The sequence below is a fragment of the Schistocerca serialis genome, chromosome 4, assembly GCF_023864345.2.
Source record: "Schistocerca serialis cubense isolate TAMUIC-IGC-003099 chromosome 4, iqSchSeri2.2, whole genome shotgun sequence".
Taxonomy (NCBI): domain Eukaryota; kingdom Metazoa; phylum Arthropoda; class Insecta; order Orthoptera; family Acrididae; genus Schistocerca; species Schistocerca serialis.
This window is the reverse complement of record NC_064641.1, coordinates 34240843-34261312: the sequence shown is the minus strand read 5'-3', so window position 1 is coordinate 34261312 and position 20470 is coordinate 34240843.

Below are 20470 nucleotides of genomic sequence, written 5' to 3'. Positions count from 1 at the left end.
CTTGACCCAGCGCCATAAAATACAATCTGATCTCTCGAGACGTGAAAAACGTTATCTGGGGAAAGAGTACAGTGGTGTCAGATGAAAATGCGTCTATGCCAGCGGACCAGGGCCTCACATTTCAGATCTACTCGTGCAGAGTCCACATAAATTAAAGTTCCAGTTTCAAAACGTAGTAGAAACAGAACCACTGCTCAGAATGACGTAAACATTGAGCAGCAAGTTGTTGGTGCAGGGGAAAACGTCATGGGAAAAATAAATAAAAAATAAAACGAAGATTTGACCAATAGATAGCGCTGTGAGCGTCAGAATATGCACACCAACAACCACGTGTCACAAAGGCTGTTCCTCGGTTTGCTTCTTAGACGCCCAACATGAATGTGTCCATGAAGAATCACAGCTCTTTAACGAGAACGTGACTGTTAGCCATTGTGTCTCCAGAAGTTCCGGACACTCAAAGGTATAAAAAAAGGCTTTGGCCCCGAAGTCTGCTCAGAGTCCGAAGAAAATGATAACAAAATTCTATAAGACACGGTCTACTGAATTGCAACGCGACAGAGGGACGAAAGCAGTTGATCCGATGTCTACTGAAGACGTGATCACAGTATTGCAGGAGAGGTCGAGCTGTGGTGTGCACAGGGAATTGCCAAACATTGAACATACCTACAAGCACGATGCGTAAAATCCTACGAATCATACTGCACTGCTATCCATAAAATCACCCATGTTCAGAAGCAACTTCATGCTGAACTACCACCAAGACAAACGTTCATTCAGGAACATACTGACTTGTTAAATGTCACTGAAATAAGACCAGTGCATAAAAAGGGAAAAACTACTGATGTAAAAAATTATAGGCCTATTTCACTGACATCAGCTAACAAATAGCAGATGGGGAGCGCAACCTACAGTTCTCCGCACGTCAGCTTTAGCTTTATGTTTCTCCACTGCGGAGTACTCTGCACCCGTTCGGCAAAATTCCACCCACGCTGAACAAGTAAATATAGCATTGAATGAGACTGGACGCATCGTGACAGGATGCCTCCACCCGACTCCCATAAAGCAGCTGTACCACCTCATGGGCATAGCCCCGCCAGACATCAGAAGAATGCCGCAGAAATCGAGAAACATAGACAGGAGACAGATCCCAGGCATCCAATGTTCGAATACAATCTTCAACCTCGCCGACTTAAATCAAGGAAGAGTTTCCTACGAACAACTGAAGCAACTCTTTTATCGCCTAGAGCACGACGAGAAGAGCTGTGGTACAATGTGGACCCAGGAAGACCAGGGAATAGCCCCAGGGAAGAACCCACAGCTGGCTCTGAACTCCCATATACGACCTGGAAAGCCCTGAATAGACAACGAACGGGCGTATCAAGATGCAGAGCAAACTTGGAAAAATGGGGCTACATCAGTGCAGACGAGCCCTGCGAGTGTGGAGAACAGCAAGACCCACAACAGCTACTGGTCTGCAGGAAACTAAACAACCCGTGTTCGACTCAAGACCTATTTGAAGCAAATGACAAGGCTATTCAAGCTGCGGTGTATTGGGCTTCACGTGGGATATGAAAATCGCTCTGTTTCGCATCCTTAGCGCTTATCATTATATGTTACATCCTTTTCTGTATTATTGTAGTTAATTTACCTTATAACCATGTATTATTGTATTATAACTGCTTCTCTTGCATTGTAATATAATTTTTTTGCAAAATGGTGATGTTTTGGATACAATAAATAAATAAATTGACATCAGAACTTAGTAAGTTGTTGGAACGGCTATTTCTTGATCAAATGGAATCATTTTTCTCTAAGTACAATATATTAAAAAGTTCTCAACATGGTTTCAGGAAGGGCAGGTCTACAATAACAGCCATAGCCACATTTATTCAAGCAGTATTGAATAAACTTGATGATGGAAACAAAGTTATTGGCACCTTTCTAGACCTATCTTTTGATACTGTAAATCACTCCATTCTTCTACATAAGTTAGAAACCTATGGGGTCAGAGGAGTGGCATTAGATTTGTTAAGATCATACCTTGCTGACAGGAGACAATGTGTTAAGTTGTATCATACAACCGGGGGACTTACACAAACAGTAAAATCATCTTTTAAAATTCTTAACTGTGGAGTCCCTCAGGGAAGTATTATTGGGCCTTTTCTGTTCATTGTGTACATCAATGATATAATAATTCCAAAAAAATGCAGACCTTGTGAATTATGCTGATGACACCTCCTTCATAAGCTGGGGTCCTACAAAACAACTAGCAGTGCAAAATAATATGAAGAACACTAGCCTCATCACAGAATATATGCCTAAAAATAAATTGGCATTAAATAATGAAAAGACAATTCTAATGGAGTTTATGCTAAATTACAAATCAAGACAAGTGGATACTGAGCCAGAGTTATCAACTGAAACAATTGATAAACATAAATTCCTGGGTATTATAGTTGATGCACATCTTACATGGAAGGAGCACATCAGCTACATGCGTAAAAAAATCTCGTGTAATACTTACCTGCTAAAACGCCTTTCTAGCATAATAGCGTCACCAGTCTTAAGACAAATCTATTTTGGTATTATACACTCCCATCTACAATACGGTATTGAGATTTGGGATGGGGCACCAACGGTATACATGGACAGGGCTTTTAGAGCCCAGAAGAGAGCAATGCGAATACTAGTAAACGTCAATCCTGTAGAGGATACTTCATTAAGTATAACATACTAACAGTGTATTTATTATATGTTCTAAGGACTATACTGTTTCTAAAAGAATATATGGAGCACAGAATAATAAATAGTGATATCCATAGCTATAATACAAGGAAGAAAGAGGATTACCACATAAAATTCAGAAATAAAAAAGCAACCGATCATAATCCATTTTCTGCTGGAAGGTTTTTTTACAACAGACTGCCAAATACCATAAAAATGTTGAAAGGAAACATATATACAATTAAATTAAAGCAGCTGTTAATTGCCAAATGTTGGTACTCCATCAAGGATTTTTAATGTTGTATGTACTTTATTTCTACTACTAAACTATTATTATTGTTCCTGTATGTACTGACTGACTATATCCACGACTGCAAAAGTTATTATGGACAAATAAACCATTATTATTATTATTATAACACCTTGCTCAAATGGAAGCGCGAAGTGACTGGTCATGGACCATTCTGTGGAGAGGCGAACACTATTTCCATTTTCAAGGACATGTCAATATGCAGAATACCCTCGACGGTAAATCCGTACGCGCATCAATTGGTACCACATCATTCTGCACAGGTGAACTATCTGGTGCAGGTTGGTTCCATCATGTATCGTAGGTTCGTATATTTTTCGAGGAGATGAGTCCTGTGCATCCTGTTACCTGTACCATCACTGGTAAATGCTATGAGAGTCTTTGCGCACCAATGTCATTCCATCCCTTCTACTGCATGGACATGTGGGTAGGGTCAATTTTATGCAAGATGACGCTCCTCCGTGCATTGCACAATTAGTGAAGCAGCTGCTGCAAAGGCATTTCGGAAATTCTAGAATTATCAGTCGTCATTTCCTTACAGCCTGGCCATACAGATAGTTCAGTGCGCCAATTATGAAATGAAGCCATGCATTGCATACACATTCTGAACGTGACACCCGAGACATTCTGATCTGTTTCTTGATTTCAACTTTTGACAGGAAAGGGTGGACGGCATATTGAGATGCCTTACATCAGTCTCACAATTAGAAACTGCTGCTTTTTATATGGTTTTTGGCCCCAGGGCACTTGAAAACCGGTTTCATTTTGCTTTTTAAGTGGTTTTGGCATCAGGACAACTAAAAACCGATTTTTCCCCATCAATGTGATACGACCAAGCCATGGAAGATGGGGGTTACCTAACTAACAGAACCACACCTGTTGACTGCCAGACTTGTGCAGTCATGCACAATGAACAATGTGGATGGTGTAATGTGCAACTCAAACTGTAACCATTGCATTGTGATTCATCAGTCATTTGTAGCTGACCCCATTTACATTAAGATGCTTACAGCGCCATCTATTGGTAGAAGTTTTGTTATTATTTTTTCCACGACGCATCCCCATGCGTCAATAACATACTGCTCAAATTCTCTTTCTACATCATTTTGAAACTGGAACTTTGATTATGGACACCCTCTATGTCTGTGAAGGACCTCATTGAAAGTACACTCTATGACAAAAAAATAAAATAAAATAAATGAGGCACTACAAAGGAATTATCCGAATTAGATGAAATTTTTGTAGATGTGATATACATCTAATTCTGGAAACATGATTATTTCAGAAAAACTGGATGATTTATTCAAGTGAAAGCCCTTCATGAACTGAGAAAGCCAATACTGCATTGCTCACCTCTTCACATCTGGCCCTTATGCAAGCAGGCAGTGATTGATAGATTTGTTGGATATCTTCCTGAGGAATACCATGCCAATTTTGTCCAGTCGGTGCATCAGATCATAAAAATCCCCAGCTGGTTGGAGGCCCTGTCCATAAAACTCCAAACACTCTTAATTTGGGAGAGATCCAGTCACTCTGCTGGGCACGGTAGGGTTTGGCACACACAAAGACAAGCAGTAGAAACTTTCGCCCCATGTGGGTGTGTATTACCTTGCTAAAGGGTAAGCCTAGGATGGCTTGCCTTGAAGGACAACAAAAACTGGATGTAGAATATCATTGACATACTGCTGTGCTGAAAAGGAGCCACAGATAGCCAAAGGCATCCTACTATGAAACGCAATTGGACCGCAGACCATCACACCTGGTCGTCGAGCTACAATGATGGGCGACAGTCAGATTGGCATCCGGGGTGTTTCCAGACAATTTTAAGTAGGGCTCATCACTGAAGACAATTCTACTCCAGTCAATCAGATTCCAGGGTGAAGACATGTCTGGAGACAGCCTGGACAATGGTGGGGTACCACGGCAGTGTCCTTCCAACAGTGCAGTGGGTCAATCTCTTGCCAATTGGCTGGACCACTGGCTGGGTGGTCATTCATCAAAGATAGGCCATCTCTGCAAGATTCCACTACGTGCCACTGATGTTGGTGCTGTGGATCACACAACAGTGGTGCGCCCAGTACCAAATGCAGACGTTACAAAAGCAAGGCTCCAGCACTTGTTGCAGCCAGGTAGGTGGACTCTATCCACCAGCTAACCAACTACTGCCCCACTCCTATGATGCAGGGGTGTGAATGCCTCCCCACTACACCAAAGAACCAAGGTATAAGTTGGAAATAATATGTTAATTTTGACAGCCATTTCTTCCTGAGACTCGGCCTGCCATCCAGTCTGACCCCTCAGCCACCCAGACTAATGCAACCGCCCCACACCAACCCCACCGTTGGCTATAATTAAAACAATAATGTCACTGCTTCAAAGCTTCAAATTATCGATCGACAAATAAAGTTATGACTATGCTTCCTCTGAGTGCTAGTAGAGTAGCTTCTTCGCATGTCACACTGAATCATATGTGGGATGTTAGGAGTGGTGTCCACACTACAAGTTGGAAATAAAAATCCAAACTAATTGATTTGATATATTGAGAACTCTGTGAATTATTTCAAATGGTAACAAAAGACAAATTGTAATATTTCCTAATAGAATTTTTCACCTTGAGTGTCGGTTTGGTGGGGTTTAGGTAATTTTCTGAATCTCCGAAACTATTATATGTACAGATTTGAAATTTGGAGGAGATCTTCTTCTGAATACTAAAAAATAGTATACCAAGTTTGAAAATAATCGGTTAATATTAAGGGGGTATGAATATACGGTCGTTCTAAGTGACACAGAAGCCCGTTCTCACACTGGGTAGTAACAACAGATGCGCTATGAGTCATGGCTAAGACACCAGTTTGCAGCCTCCTGTATGTTCACCGGGCTCCACATCTAGGTATCTTACTGCAATAATTGTTATCCTTTAACAACTTGCGATGTCAAAAGTTGATGTTACTTTTGTTTCTGTTGAACAAAGATCACCCAGCAACAGTTGCTTTTGATACATTGAGAATGCTCTATGAACTCAAATGGGAATCCCTGGAGGGAAGAAGGCATTATTTGCACAAAACTCTATTGAGAAAGTTTAGAGAACTGGGATTTGCAAAAGATCGCACAGCAAGCCTGCTGCCACCAATATACATTCCACATAAGGACCGCAAAGACAAGGTAAGAGTAGTCAGGGCTTGTGCAGAAGTATACAGTCTGTCATTTTTGCTCCCTCCATTTGTGTGTTGTAACCTCCCCGGAGAATTTTGTAAAAATGACAATAGTCAAATGTTAATGGGAATAGAACCAAGTGTAACCTTCCCGCAAAAATCTAAGATAATATCTTGAATGAGAATAGACATAGAGCTAAGTGTAACCTCCCCGCAAAAATAAAAGATAATACTCAAATGTGAATATTCATTCTACTAAGTCTAACCTCTCCGTAATTATTATTAAATGATATGAATTGAATGAAAATGCAATTGGAGCCAAATGTTAACTTCCCACAGTGATAAGGTCAATGATAATAAAAATGTGAAAAAATGTTAAGTTCCCACAAAATTAACGTTAAAAATCAACCTGATAAATTGATTCTGGGAGGAAAAGCAAAGGAAATATTGTTTCAATTATAATGATTATTTTCTTAAAAGATTGATTTCAGAACAAAATTATTATTGGGGCAATTCTTGAACAAATTAATTACAGTTAACATACATTACATTATCTGATTTGCGCAATGCTGCTTCATTACCTTATTTAAAAAATATACTACGTTCCGAACCTTGACCAGAGGCCCATGTCGACGCCCGCCGACTCCTCACACACAACTCCGACTATCTCGCGCGCGCTACTAGCACGAACGAACTACATGCTCTCACGACTCGCTATGTACAAGAAATGTCTCACAACAGAACTGAACTCTCACGCGGTCAAGCGCAGACTAGCAATGATAAATGACTCTCTGGTCAGAGATTCTGTCATGCCTCGCCATCGCTGCTACTGAATACATACGTGTTTCATAACCCTCCACTGGGGGGGCAAAAATTTGGCAGCGATGGTGAGTCATTTGGACTTGCCATGAGCAACAAATTTTTTCTTAACTAATTAACTTTACAATTACAGAATATATACAGATATACAACAAGAAGGAAATATGGTGCACATGCATCAAGTACAAAACATATTAGACAAAGACAAAATGTGAGTACAAAACAAATGACATAAGTGCACACGCACTGAAAAACTCTTTAGCATTTTCACAACAAATAAACATAATGGCAAAAAATCATGTTGATAAGTGACATAAGTGCACATGTACTGCAGTTCAGCAAATCGAAAAAAATGTATAGGCCATGAATATAAATGCTGTTAGCAAAAAAATGATTGTCACTATGTTACAAGAATTAGGATAGGAAAGGGAAGGATTGCATCATGGTTGTAGCACTTTAGGTTGCACGCAGCTACACTGAAAGTCCATATCTTTCCACAGAAGTACAACACCAAGTGAGACAATTTGCAGTTCTTTTCCCAGAAGTATTTATCAGCGTAGCCAAGACACTGAAATGTCGTAGTAATATTCCATGTTTTCATTTTGGCAGTACATTAGGTACACCAAACAGTGGGACCATAATAACGTCTCTATCGCTCACAGTGGTGGACAGCATGTCGTGTCAACACCACGCTCTTACAAGGCATACCAACGTAGAATTAGTGCAAAAACCAAATATAGTGCTCCGTGATCAGGAGGATGTACAGGACAAATGGACATTGCAGTAATTCAGGGTAGTGAGGTCAGTAGGTGAAGGACATTAAGTCACATACTAGTCTTCATTGAGAATTACATTTGTCTAACAGCTGATTTAAGTAATTAGTGGAACTCATCGCCCAGTTACTGAACATTTCTGTACCATGTATGAAGTATTACAGAATAATGTTCATAAATCATCTGATTATATTGAACATCAGAAGTCATCATTGAAAATGAGAGTCAATTATTGGCATAATTAATTTAGTTATACTAATTATTGGCTCTCATTGGCCAGCAAGTATTGAATAGTACAAAACATTTTTAATTATTGGCACTCATTGGCCAGTTACAAAACATGAGAAGTCATCACTGAAAACAGGAGCTAATGAATGGCATAGTATTAACATAATTCATTTAGTTATACTAATTATTGGCACTCATTGGTCAGCAAGTATTGAACAGTACAAAACATTTTTAATTATTGGCAGTCATTGGCCAGTTACAAAACATGAGAAGTCATCATTGAAAACAGGAGCTAATGAATGGCATAGTATTAACATAATTCATTTAGTTATACTAATTATTGGCAATCATTGGCCAGCAAGTATTGAACAGTACAAAACATTTTTAATTATTGGCAGTCATTGGCCAGTTACAAAACATGAGAAGTCATCATTGAAAACAGGAGCTAATGAATGGCATAGTATTAACATAATTCATTTAGTTATACTAATTATTGGCAATCATTGGTCAGCAAGTATTGAACAGTACAAAACATTTTTAATTATTGGCAGTCATTGGCCAGTTACAAAACATGAGAAGTCATCATTGAAAACAGGAGCTAATGAATGGCATAGTATTAACATAATTCATTTAGTTATACTAATTATTGGCAATCATTGGCCAGCAAGTATTGAATAGTACAAAACATTTTTCATCATTCAGTATTATTCAGAACTCTCTTAAAGGGGTAGCATTATTTGGAACTGGTGATAAATTTTTTTTGTTAGCAATGCATTGCTTTGGGTAATTATAAGGGAAAGCAAGAAGAGAAAAAGAAAAAAAATTTGCTTCTGGGTTGTTCCTGTAAATGAAAATGTGTAACTTCATTCGTCATGAGTCAGCGGTAACAAGGTTATGAAACAAGTAGAGTATATGTAATGACATAGATTTAATGAACAACTGCTTATAGCACATTAATTTCACAAATAATGTCTCCTGCAGAAATATATAAAAATGGATTATTAAGCTGAAAGAAGAAATGCATTTTGTGCTGAAAAATAGTGAACTTCGAATTAACAGGTAGTGAAATGTGTATAAAAAAATCTGTTCCATAGCTGTCCTTTCCAAAACCTTCAGTCATTATACTATGCACCTGCTGTCAAAGCGAACTGCAACAAATACTTAAATAACTACATAGCATAAATACATAACTTCAATATTATCCTCATCTGCAAAGAAAACTTCATTATCCATATCATCATAACTCCATTATCATCATCACCTGTAAAGAAAAACTTCATTATTCATAGTAGCATATTCTTCATCATTATTCATCAGCATTCATTATCATCTGCAAAAAATCACTTCATTACTCATTACACAACTATTCCTTATCTTTAGCATATTCCATCACTAAAACTAAGATGTGTAGTTCTGTCTGACAGCCTGCATCAATCGCTTCGTATTCTGAATGAAAAAATTAGTTAAGACTGCTATTCTACGATGTATATAGTATATTCTTGTTAATGCTTGTTAATTCTGATCCATTTACTCTTCCTCATAGGGTTTTTGCATCTTCTTTCGTTTATTCCGTATGTGAAATTCCCATTTCTGTTTATTTCCTCTACACGTTATTTCTTTCTGAAAATGATGAACAAAGATTAATGTCGTGCATTTACATCATATACTCACTAAATAATGACTGGTTTATGGTAACATAACTAAGCATACAGCATAACATGACAGAAAAACGTAATATGTCAAAGACATTGACAGTGTTCAGATGCAAACAGTGTACACAGAATATCACAATGCAGCAGCAAAAAAAATGTAAAACAGTCACGATGTTGAGATATCATAGGGCAAAAAAAAAAATGTCAAAGTCAACTGGTGTTTGCTATATCTTAACCATTTCATAGTGCATACAAACAAAACATGAAAACAATCGTACATACATAAACAAATGACGACAACTTGCCAAGAAAAAAATACGATAATCATCAATAGGTAGTCATGTGAATATAATTGCAGAAATAGTCATAAAATGTGTAAATGGCATCATAGCATGTTAAATCATAAAGTGTCTTCATTCAATAAAGGGTTTAATGTTAGAGACATGGTGGTTGCCTTTACTTTTTCTGGTTCTCAGAGTTTCTACGTGTACAACATTGGGGTGAGGAATGCTGCGAATCCGATATGGACCTGCGTATAGAAGTTCAAATTTACTGCACTTACCTTTTATTCTGCTGGATAAATAGTGCGTACGTACTAATATCTTCTGTCCAATGTGAAAGTCTCGGCGTGTACAAACCTGTTTTTGCTGTCTTCTCCGGCGCTCTGCGGCGCGTTTGATGTTGTTCAGCGCAATGTCAATTATTTCGTGGTGTCGTAATCGACGAGATGTAGGAAAATTTACTAATTCTGTAATTTTGTTCGGTGGTTCAACGTTTTTCAGTATAACAGACGGAGATAGCATAGTGGATTCATTTGGAATGGAATTAATTACATCTTGGAATGCGAATATATGTGTGTCCCAATCAATATGTCTTTTGTGGCAGTATATTCTGCCCAGTTTACCAATTTCTTTCATTAATCGTTCACAGGGGTTCGAAGAAGCATGGTACTTTGATATATAGATCGGAGAAATGTTTCTAGCTCGTAACATACGTGTCCATATGACAGAACGAAATTGTGATCCATTGTCAGAAATTACTTTCAACACATGCCCTACATGAAATAGAAAATTGTTTTACAAATGCTTTCGAAACAGTTTTAGCAGTAGCTTTGCGTAACGGAGTGAAAGTAACAAATTTTGAAGTGAGTTCAACAGCGACAAAGATGTAGCAAAAACCTCTGTTAGTTCTCGGAATCGGACCAAAAATGTCTACTGCGGCCATATGTCTTAATTTAACAGGTACAATGGGATATAATGGAGGAATATGTGAAGTGGTGTCTGACTTAGCTTTCTGGCAAATTTTACATGACGCTAAAACTCGTCGTATACGTTTCTCCATGTTGGAAAAATAACAGTTCTGTCTCAGTATAAGAAAACATTTTCTGGCTCCGTAATGTGCGTAACTTACATGAGTATACCAGATTAATTTGTTAACAAGTTCGTCAGGAATGCATAATAACCAATTGTTGCTGTCAGGATGAGAGCGGCGAAATAGAATGTCATTGCGTACAGTGTAATAATTCCTAATCGTAACATTATTCTTATCTTGCCAAAGGTGTTTAATTTCTTTCCACATATTGTCTTTACTTTGCTCTTGTGCTATGTCCTGTAATGACGATGAAATAAAATTTTCAGATGCAACTTGTTGAATGTACATTACGCTGAAATTTGCTTTGCAGAAGTTGGTTGCGATGTCATGCTGATTGTTGCTGAGAGAACGAGATAGTGCGTCTGCTATAACATTTTGTGTGCCGGGAATGTGAACAACTGTAAAATTAAATTCCTGTAAATAAAGCTTCCATCTGCTTAATCTGTCATGAGTAAATTTAGCTGAAAGTAAAAATTGTATCGCTCTGTGATCTGTGTATATGGTGGTATGTCTGCCATAAAGAAAGTGCCGAAATCTTGTAAAAGCCCCTACAACACATAATGTTTCCAGTTCTGTAACGGAATAATTTCGTTCAGCAGGCGACAAAATGCGGCTTGCAAATGCGATGTTTTTGATTACTGTAGAGCCATCTTCTTCAATTCCCTGAAAAATGTGTACGCCTAAAGCGGTATTAGAACTATCGGTGGCAACGGAAAAATTTCTGGTAAGGTCTGGGTGCGATAAAAGTGGTGCATTCAACAGAGCATGTTTCAGGTTCATAAATTCAGAATGTGCTTGCTTATCCCAAGACCAAATAGTGTTTTTACCTGTCAGTTGGCATAATCTAGGTGTGTCTAAAGCAGAGTGATGAATAAATTTACGAAAAAAGTTAATTAAGCCCAAAAAGCTGCGTAATTGTTTCTTCGTCGTTGGAACAGTAATGTCACGTAAAGCTTGAAGTTTTTCCGGATCAGGCGCAATGCCTTCTGCTGAAATTACGTGTCCAAGAAATTTTATAGAAGTTTTGCCAAAGTGAGATTTACTAAGATTAACTGTAAGTCCTTGTGCACGAAAAGTTTGCAACAGTTGTTCAAGAATCAGATTGTGTTCACACCAGTTAGCTTCTGCAGTAAGAATGTCATCTACGTACGTCGTAATTCTGTCCTTAAGTTCTGTCGGAAGTACTGTGTTCAAACCGCGAATAAAAGCTGCTGAAGAAATAGTTAATCCGAACGGTAATTTACAAAATTTATAACAGTCACCAAAACAGAGAAAAGCTGTATACTTTCTGCAATTCGGATGAAGTTGAATTTGCCAAAATCCCGATTTCAGATCTAATGTAGAATAAATATCAGTACCATGAAATTTCTGTAGAAGTTCTTCTAGTGTCTGTGGTCGATCGGTTTCATTAATAATAATGTCATTAATGTGACGCGAATCAAGTACAAGGCGCAGTGAGCCATCTTTTTTCTTAACAATATGTAACGGGTTTATGTACGAACTAACTGCTGGTTCAATAATTCGTTGGTCAAGCATATCCTGCAATTCTTTTTTAACTTGTTCTCTGTGGATATATGGAATGGGATAATGCTTTGCTTTAAATGTGTCGTGCTGTTTGACTTGAAATTCATACATAAATCCGGACATAGTACCAGGAATGTTGTCAAAAACTGGAGCCTGCTGTAAAAGAATTTTATGTAGTTGCGTGCGTTCGTCGTCTGTATTTGCACTGCTTTGTTTAACTTTATCAGAAATCATCTGCATTACGTCGTAGTCAGCTTCGTCTGGAGTGTTATAGTTATGTACGTACGTATCCGTGAACAATGTGGAATTACAGTGATACGGAAATGACCTCTGTGCGATTAATTGTTTGTTCTTCTGCAGATAATGAGTGCTGAAATTCTAAAGCCAGTTGTACATTTTCATCCTTCAACATTAAATAGGAATTCTGAAAATCAACCACTGCGTCGCGTTGTACCAGAAAATTAGTACCTAAAATAACGTCTGTTGTCAATACAGGAACAATCCAAAAATTTGAGTGAAAAGTATGACCTGCAATACAAAATGATAAATGTGTCTGTAATTTAACGTCTACTCCTTTACTCGATACTGCTCCCTTTACTTTCGTTTTGCCTAATGGTAATGTAGGATACGTATTCTCTTTGTTACATTTGTTGAAAGTTTCTTTATTTATTATTGACATAGGAGATCCAGAATCGATTACTGCTGAAAATTTCGATGAACCAATTTTAATTTAGATGACAGGATGTGAAATGGTTTTCTGAACAACTGGTCTTTCCTGCAAAAGAGTGTCTCGGATGTCGTCAAAAGTAATAACATTTTCGTGAACAACATTTTGCGTGTCAAAAGTAGTGCTTGTGTTACTGGAAGATGCGACCTGTACAGTTTCTAGTCAGATTCTATCTGACGTGTTATTATTTTCAGGAGGATGCTGTGGCATTTCGACTATTTGAACTGTTCTATTACTTCTTCCAGACGTATTACGCACTGGATGATACCTACTGTCGGGTTCATTCATGAGAATATGTTCTTGTGGATAATTTTGCTGTTGGTATGACCGACTGTTGTTAGATGTACGCTGAAAATTGTCCTCATTATTTTTACGCCTGTCGTAATAGTCATTCCTATACGGTGCATTGCGATAGGAATTGAAATACTGTCTTCTCTGTACGTAGTTATTTCCTTGCTGCCGTGCGCTACTATTTGTTGGATCTGGGACTAAACGTGCACGCGGCGAAACATTAAAGCTTGGCTGACCTTGTGCATTACATTGTTGGTTAGGTATGCTAACCGGCTGACTTTCATGCTGTTGTAGTGGAAAACGTCTATTGTTACTAAAAGGTGGTTCCTGTTGCTGAAAATTTTGACGATATTGATAATTAGAATTTTGCTTGTTATTAAAGTTCTGGTGGTTGTCGTTCCTAAAGCGTCTGTTACTTTTACTATTGAAATTACGTGACTGATCGTAATTACTGTAAGTTTGTTGACCTTGGTTATTATATGAAAAATTTTTGTTTACGAAAGAATAATCTGATTGCTGCACTTCTAAAAGCTGCAGCAGATCCCTGAATGCCGAAATATTTTCTTCTTTTTGCTGACCTGTTAGAAGTGACACTCTTAATGACCGTGGTAATTTAGAAATGCATAATTGTATAAGTGCAGATTCACTGTATGGTTCACTTAGGTACTGGTTTTGTTGCACCATGTGCTCAAAAAATTGCGTGACACTGGGAAAATTTGAATTCTCATAATTTGACAAACTAATTAGTTGATCTTTAAGTCTACGCTGTGTCGTCTTCGACCAATACGCTGACAGAAAAGCATTCTGAAACTCTTCTACCGAATAGCATTGTCTCGCGATCGGTCTCATACGAGTTGCCGGTTCGCCTTCCAAAAAACTGCAAATAAATTCAAGTTTATGTGTTACGGGCCAAGTCGGTGGAAAAGCAAAGCTAAATTGTTGTATCCAATCTAGCGGATGAATCTGTGTTCTGTCATTTTTAAACACTTTAAATTTTCTCACTGACAGAAAATGTTTGTAATCGAAATTATCGTCTCTGTACGACGGAACAGGTTCAGTATTGTAAGAGAATCTATTAAGTCCCGTGCTCTCTGTAGATTACCCAAATTATAACGTGCTGCGTGAGTCTGACAAATGTTCACAAGTGGCGTCTGCTGCGATGTGTTAAACGCTGAAACATTTTTTATTTCTGTTACCTCTTGCTGTAAACTTGACAATTTTCTACGTAAGGTGTTATTAGATGAATCGATCTCATTAATTGTCTGCTGTAAATTTTGGAATTCAGGTGTTTGATTAAATGAAAGTGGTGAAGTGTCGCCTGATTTATTGTCATTAGTACTTTCGATAACATCAATACGACTGGCCAATTCATCATATTTTTCAGTCAGTATTTTTACCTGATCATCGGTTTTAGTGTCAGCGGCATTAATCTGTTTTTGCAATTTACGTGTAGTTTCGTTCAGTTTTTTAACATCAGCTTTGACGACATCGGAATCCTGTGTTAGTTCTAATTGTCGAGTCTGTCGGTCACTGTTTGAAAATCTGTTGTGTATGTGTCTGTTTTCGATTTAAGATCGGAAATTTCGTCACGTAATTCTGTGTTTGACTGTTTGATGGTATTAATTTCGTCGGACAATGTAGCAATATTGTTGTCTACGTATGTCTTTGCTTTTGCGAACAATTTACGTTTGTCCTCTTGTCTTTGTGCTGTGATTGTTTCCATTACTTGTCGTTTTACTTTATTCTGATCCTGTATAAATTTGCGGAAACGCGTATCACTGTTTTGTATGTGGTGATTAAAACGTTCATCAATCTGAGTGTTCTGTTGGTCGAATTTCGCGTCGATCTTTGCATCCTTTGTCCGCGAAAGTTCTGCTGTCATTGCTTTAAACTCGTCGAGTAATTGTGTAGCTTTTTCAGAGCATTGTTTAGCGACTCCGCTAATTTCGTCTCTAAGTGTTTCTGTTGCAGCTGTTTGCATTTCCCTTAATTCCTGAGCAACAGACCTAATTTCTTCACTACTTTTCTTTGAACAAGCCTCAATTTCCTCGCGTAACTGTTCCTTAGTGTCATGACACTGCGCGGCAACGGCTCTAATTTGTTCACTAAGCTGCCTGGAATTGTTGTCTAATTTTTCATTAAGCTTGTCTTGTTTTTCGTTCTGTTGTTTGACCTGTTCACTAAGTTGTTTGAAATCTTCTTTGAATTGTTTGTTATCTTCATTAAGGTTTTTTATTAAAGTGTTGTTTGAGATCTTCTTTATTATTGTCTAGTTTTTTATCAAGTTGTTTAAAAAATGCCATAAATTGATCCAACCCAAAATTAGCATTTCTATTCTCTGTGCTGTTTAATGATGGATCTGGAATTATCTCGCTTTCTGTAACCATTTGGTTATTCTGAGATTTACAAAAAGGTTTGCCAGTCAAATGTACACTGTCAGTCACTATTTCGGAATTAAATGGATCCATCGTAGTTTCAGTACACTGTCCATTTTCATTAGAGAAATTTGTCTGTACGTTATTTGAATTTTCCAAACCGGGTGTGTTAAGCTGGGCAGCGCTCATTACAATAGTGCGCCCCGCGTCATCAGTTGTCAAATTAACAGAGGAGACAATTGAGTTCGTTTGTTCATCAGTAAGATAAAAATCATCATGGGTGGTTGGAACGCACTGATTGTCAGTGAACGCAGGATTGTCATCATTACACTGCGTGTCACTAGTACTATTGGTGAAGTTATTTAATTCGGTTATTTCGTTCATAATACCTCGCGATATACTATTCACAGTCTTTCGCGGCATTTTTACAATGTTGTTGTTGTGGTCTTCAGTCCTGAGACTGGTTTGATGCAGCTCTCCATGCTACTCTATCCTGTGCAAGCTTTTTCATCTCCCAGTACCTACTGCAACCTACATCCTTCTGAATCTGCTTAGTGTATTCATCTCTTGGTCTCCCTCTACGATTTTTACCCTCCACGCTGCCCTCCAATACTAAATTGGTGATCCCTTGATGCCTCAGAACATGTCCTACCAACCGATCCCTTCTTCTGGTCAAGTTGCGCCACAAACTTATCTTCTCCCCAATCCTATTCAATACTTCCTCATTAGTTATGTGATCTACCCATCTAATCTTCAGCATTCTTCTGTAGCACCACATTTCGAAAGCTTCTATTCTCTTCTTGTCCAAACTATTTATCGTCCATGTTTCACTTCCATACATGGCTACACTCCATACAAATACTTTCAGAAATGACTTCCTGACACTTAAATCAATACTGGATGTTAACAAATTTCTCTTCTTCAGAAACACTTTCCTTGCCATTGCCAGCCTACATTTTATATCCTCTCTACTTCGACCATCATCAGTTATTTTGCTCCCCAAATAGCAAAACTCCTTCACTACTTTAAGTGCCTCATTTCCTAATCTAATTCCCTCAGCATCACCCGACTTAATTAGACTACATTCCATTATCCTTGTTTTGCTTCTGTTGATGTTCATCTTATATCTTCCTTTCAAGACACTGTCCATTCCATTCAACTGCTCTTCCAAGTCCTTTGCTGTCTCTGACAGAATTACAATGTCATCGGCGAACCTCAAAGTTTTTATTTCTTCTCCATGAATTTTAATACCTACTCTGAATTTTTCTTTTGTTTCCTTTACTGCTTGCTCAATATACAGATTGAACAACATCGGGGAGAGGCTACAACCCTGTCTTACTCCCTTCCCAACCACTGCTTCCCTTTCATGTCCCTCGACTCTTATAACTGCCATCTGGTTTCTGTACAAATTGTAAATAGCCTTTCGCTCCCTGTATTTTACCCCTGCCACCTTTAGAATTTGAAAGAGAGTATTCCAGTCAACATTGTCAAAAGCTTTCTCTAAGTCTACAAATGCTAGAAACGTAGGTTTGCCTTTCCTTAATCTTTCTTCTAAGATAAGTCGTAAGGTCAGTATTGCCTCACATGTTACAGTGTTTCTACGGAATCCAAACTGATCTTCCCCGAGGTTGGCTTCTACTAGTTTTTCCATTCGTCTGTAAAGAATTCGTGTTAGTATTTTGCAGCTGTGACTTATTAAGCTGATAGTTCGGTAATTTTCACATCTGTCAACACCTGCTTTCTTTGGGATTGGAATTATTATATTCTTCTTGAAGTCTGAGGGTATTTCGCCTGTCTCATACATCTTCCTCACCAGATGGTAGAGTTTTGTCAGGACTGGCTCTCCCACGGCCGTCAGTAGTTCCAATGGAATATTGTCTACTCCGGGGGCTTTGTTTCGACTCAGGTCTTTCAGTGCTCTGTCAAACTCTTCACGCAGTATCATATCTCCCATTTCATCTTCATCTACATCCTCTTCCATTTCCATAATATTGTCCTCAAGTACATCGCCCTTGTATAGACCCTCTATATACTCCTTCCACCTTTCTGCTTTCCCTTCTTTGCTTAGAACTGGGTTTCCATCTGAGCTCTTGATATTCATACAAGTCGTTCTCTTATCTCCAAAGGTCTCTTTAATTTTCCTGTAGGCGGTATCTATCTTACCCCTAGTGAGATAGGCCTCTACATCCTTACATTTGTCCTCTAGCCATCCCTGCTTAGCCATTTTGCACTTCCTGTCGATCTCATTTTTGAGACGTTTGTATTCCTTTTTGCCTGTTTCACTTACTGCATTTTTATATTTTCTCCTTTCATCAATTAAATTCAATATTTCTTCTGTTACCCAAGGATTTCTACTAGCCCTCGTCTTTTTACCTACTTGATCCTCTGCTGCCTTCACTACTTCATCCCTCAAAGCTACCCATTCTTCTTCTACTGTATTTATTTCCCCCATTCCTGTCAATTGCTCCCTTATGCTCTCCCTGAATCTCTGTACAACCTCTGGTTCTTTTAGTTTATCCAGGTCCCATCTCCTTAAATTCCCACCTTTTTGCAGTTTCTTCAGTTTTAGTCTACAGGTCATAACCAATAGACTGTGGTCAGAGTCCACATCTGCCCCTGGAAATGTCTTACAATTTAAAACCTGGTTCCTAAATCTCTGTCTTACCATTATATAATCTATCTGATACCTTTTAGTATCTCCAGGGTTCTTCCATGTATACAACCTTCTTTCATGATTCTTAAACCAAGTGTTAGTTATGATTATGTTATGCTCTGTGCAAAATTCTACCAGGCGGCTTCCTCTTTCATTTCTGTCCCCCAATCCATATTCACCTACTATGTTTCCTTCTCTCCCTTTTCCTACACTCGAATTCCAGTCACCCATGACTATTAAATTTTCGTCTCCCTTCACAATCTGAATAATTTCTTTTATTTCATCACACATTTCTTCAATTTCTTCGTCATCTGCAGAGCTAGTTGGCATATAAACTTGTACTACTGTAGTAGGTGTGGGCTTCGTATCTATCTTGGCCACAATAATGCGTTCACTATGCTGTTTGTAGTAGCTTACCCGCATTCCTATTTTCCTATTCATTATTAAACCTACTCCTGCATTACCCCTATTTGATTTTGTGTTTATAACCCTGTAGTCACCTGACCAGAAGTCTTGTTCCTCCTGCCACCGAACTTCACTAATTCCCACTATATCTAACTTCAACCTATCCATTTCCCTTTTTAAATTTTCTAACCTACCTGCCCGATTAAGGGATCTGACATTCCACGCTCCGATCTGTAGAACGCCAGTTTTCTTTCTCCTGATAACATCCTCTTGAGTAGTCCCCACCCGGAGATCCGAATGGGGGACTATTTTACCTCCGGAATATTTTACCCAAGAGGACGCCATCATCATGTAATCATACAGTAAAGCTGCATGCCCTCGGGAAAAATTACGGCTGTAGTTTCCCCTTGCTTTCAGCCGTTCGCAGTACCGGCACGGCAATGCCGTTTTGGTTATTGTTACAAGGCCAGCTCAGTCAATCATCCAGACTGTTGCCCTTGCAACTACTGAAAAGGCTGCTGCCCCTCTTCAGGAACCACACGTTTGTCTGGCCTCTCAACAGATACCCCTCCGTTGTGGTTGCACCTACGGTACGGCTATCTGTATCGCTGAGGCACGCAAGCCTCCCCACCAACGGCAAGGTCCATGGTTCATGGGGGGGGATTTTTACAATAGTCACTATTATTCACAAAAGAAATAAGCACAATGCAAAAAGCAACAAACAAAAATACAACAGAGCAACGAATTGCCGATGATTTGAGGAAAGAAAGTCATAAAATTAGTAAAAGCGTTGCGCCAAATGCTAATTATATTAAGTAAATAAGAGCAGATACCTGACTACTTTTCAGAAGATTCTCAAAGAAATACGATCCTGGACCGGATGTCGCCAAGTGTAACCTCCCCGGAGAATTTTGTAAAAATGACAATAATCAAATGTTAATGGGAATAGAACCAAGTGTAACCTTCCCGCAAAAATCTAAGATAATATTTTAAATGAGAATAGACATAGAGCTAAGTGTAACCTCCCCGCAAAAATAAAAGATAATACTCAAATGTGAATATTCATTCTGCTAAGTCTAACCTCCCCGTAATTATTATTAAATGATATGAATTGAATGAAAATGCAATTGGAGCCAAATGTTAACTTCCCCCAGTAATAAGGTCAATGACAATAAAAATGTGAAAAAATGTTAAGTTCACACAAAATTAACGTTAAAAATCAACCTGATAAATTGATTCTGGGAGGAAAAGCAAAGGAAATATTGTTTCAATTATAATGATTATTTTCTTAAAAGATTGATTTCAGAACAAAATTATTATTGGGGCAATTCTTGAACAAATTAATTACAGTTAACATACATTACATTATCTGATTTGCGCAATGCTGCTTCATTACCTTATTTAAAAAATATACTTCGTTCCGAACCTTGACCAGAGACCCATGTCGACGCCCGCCAACTCCTCAC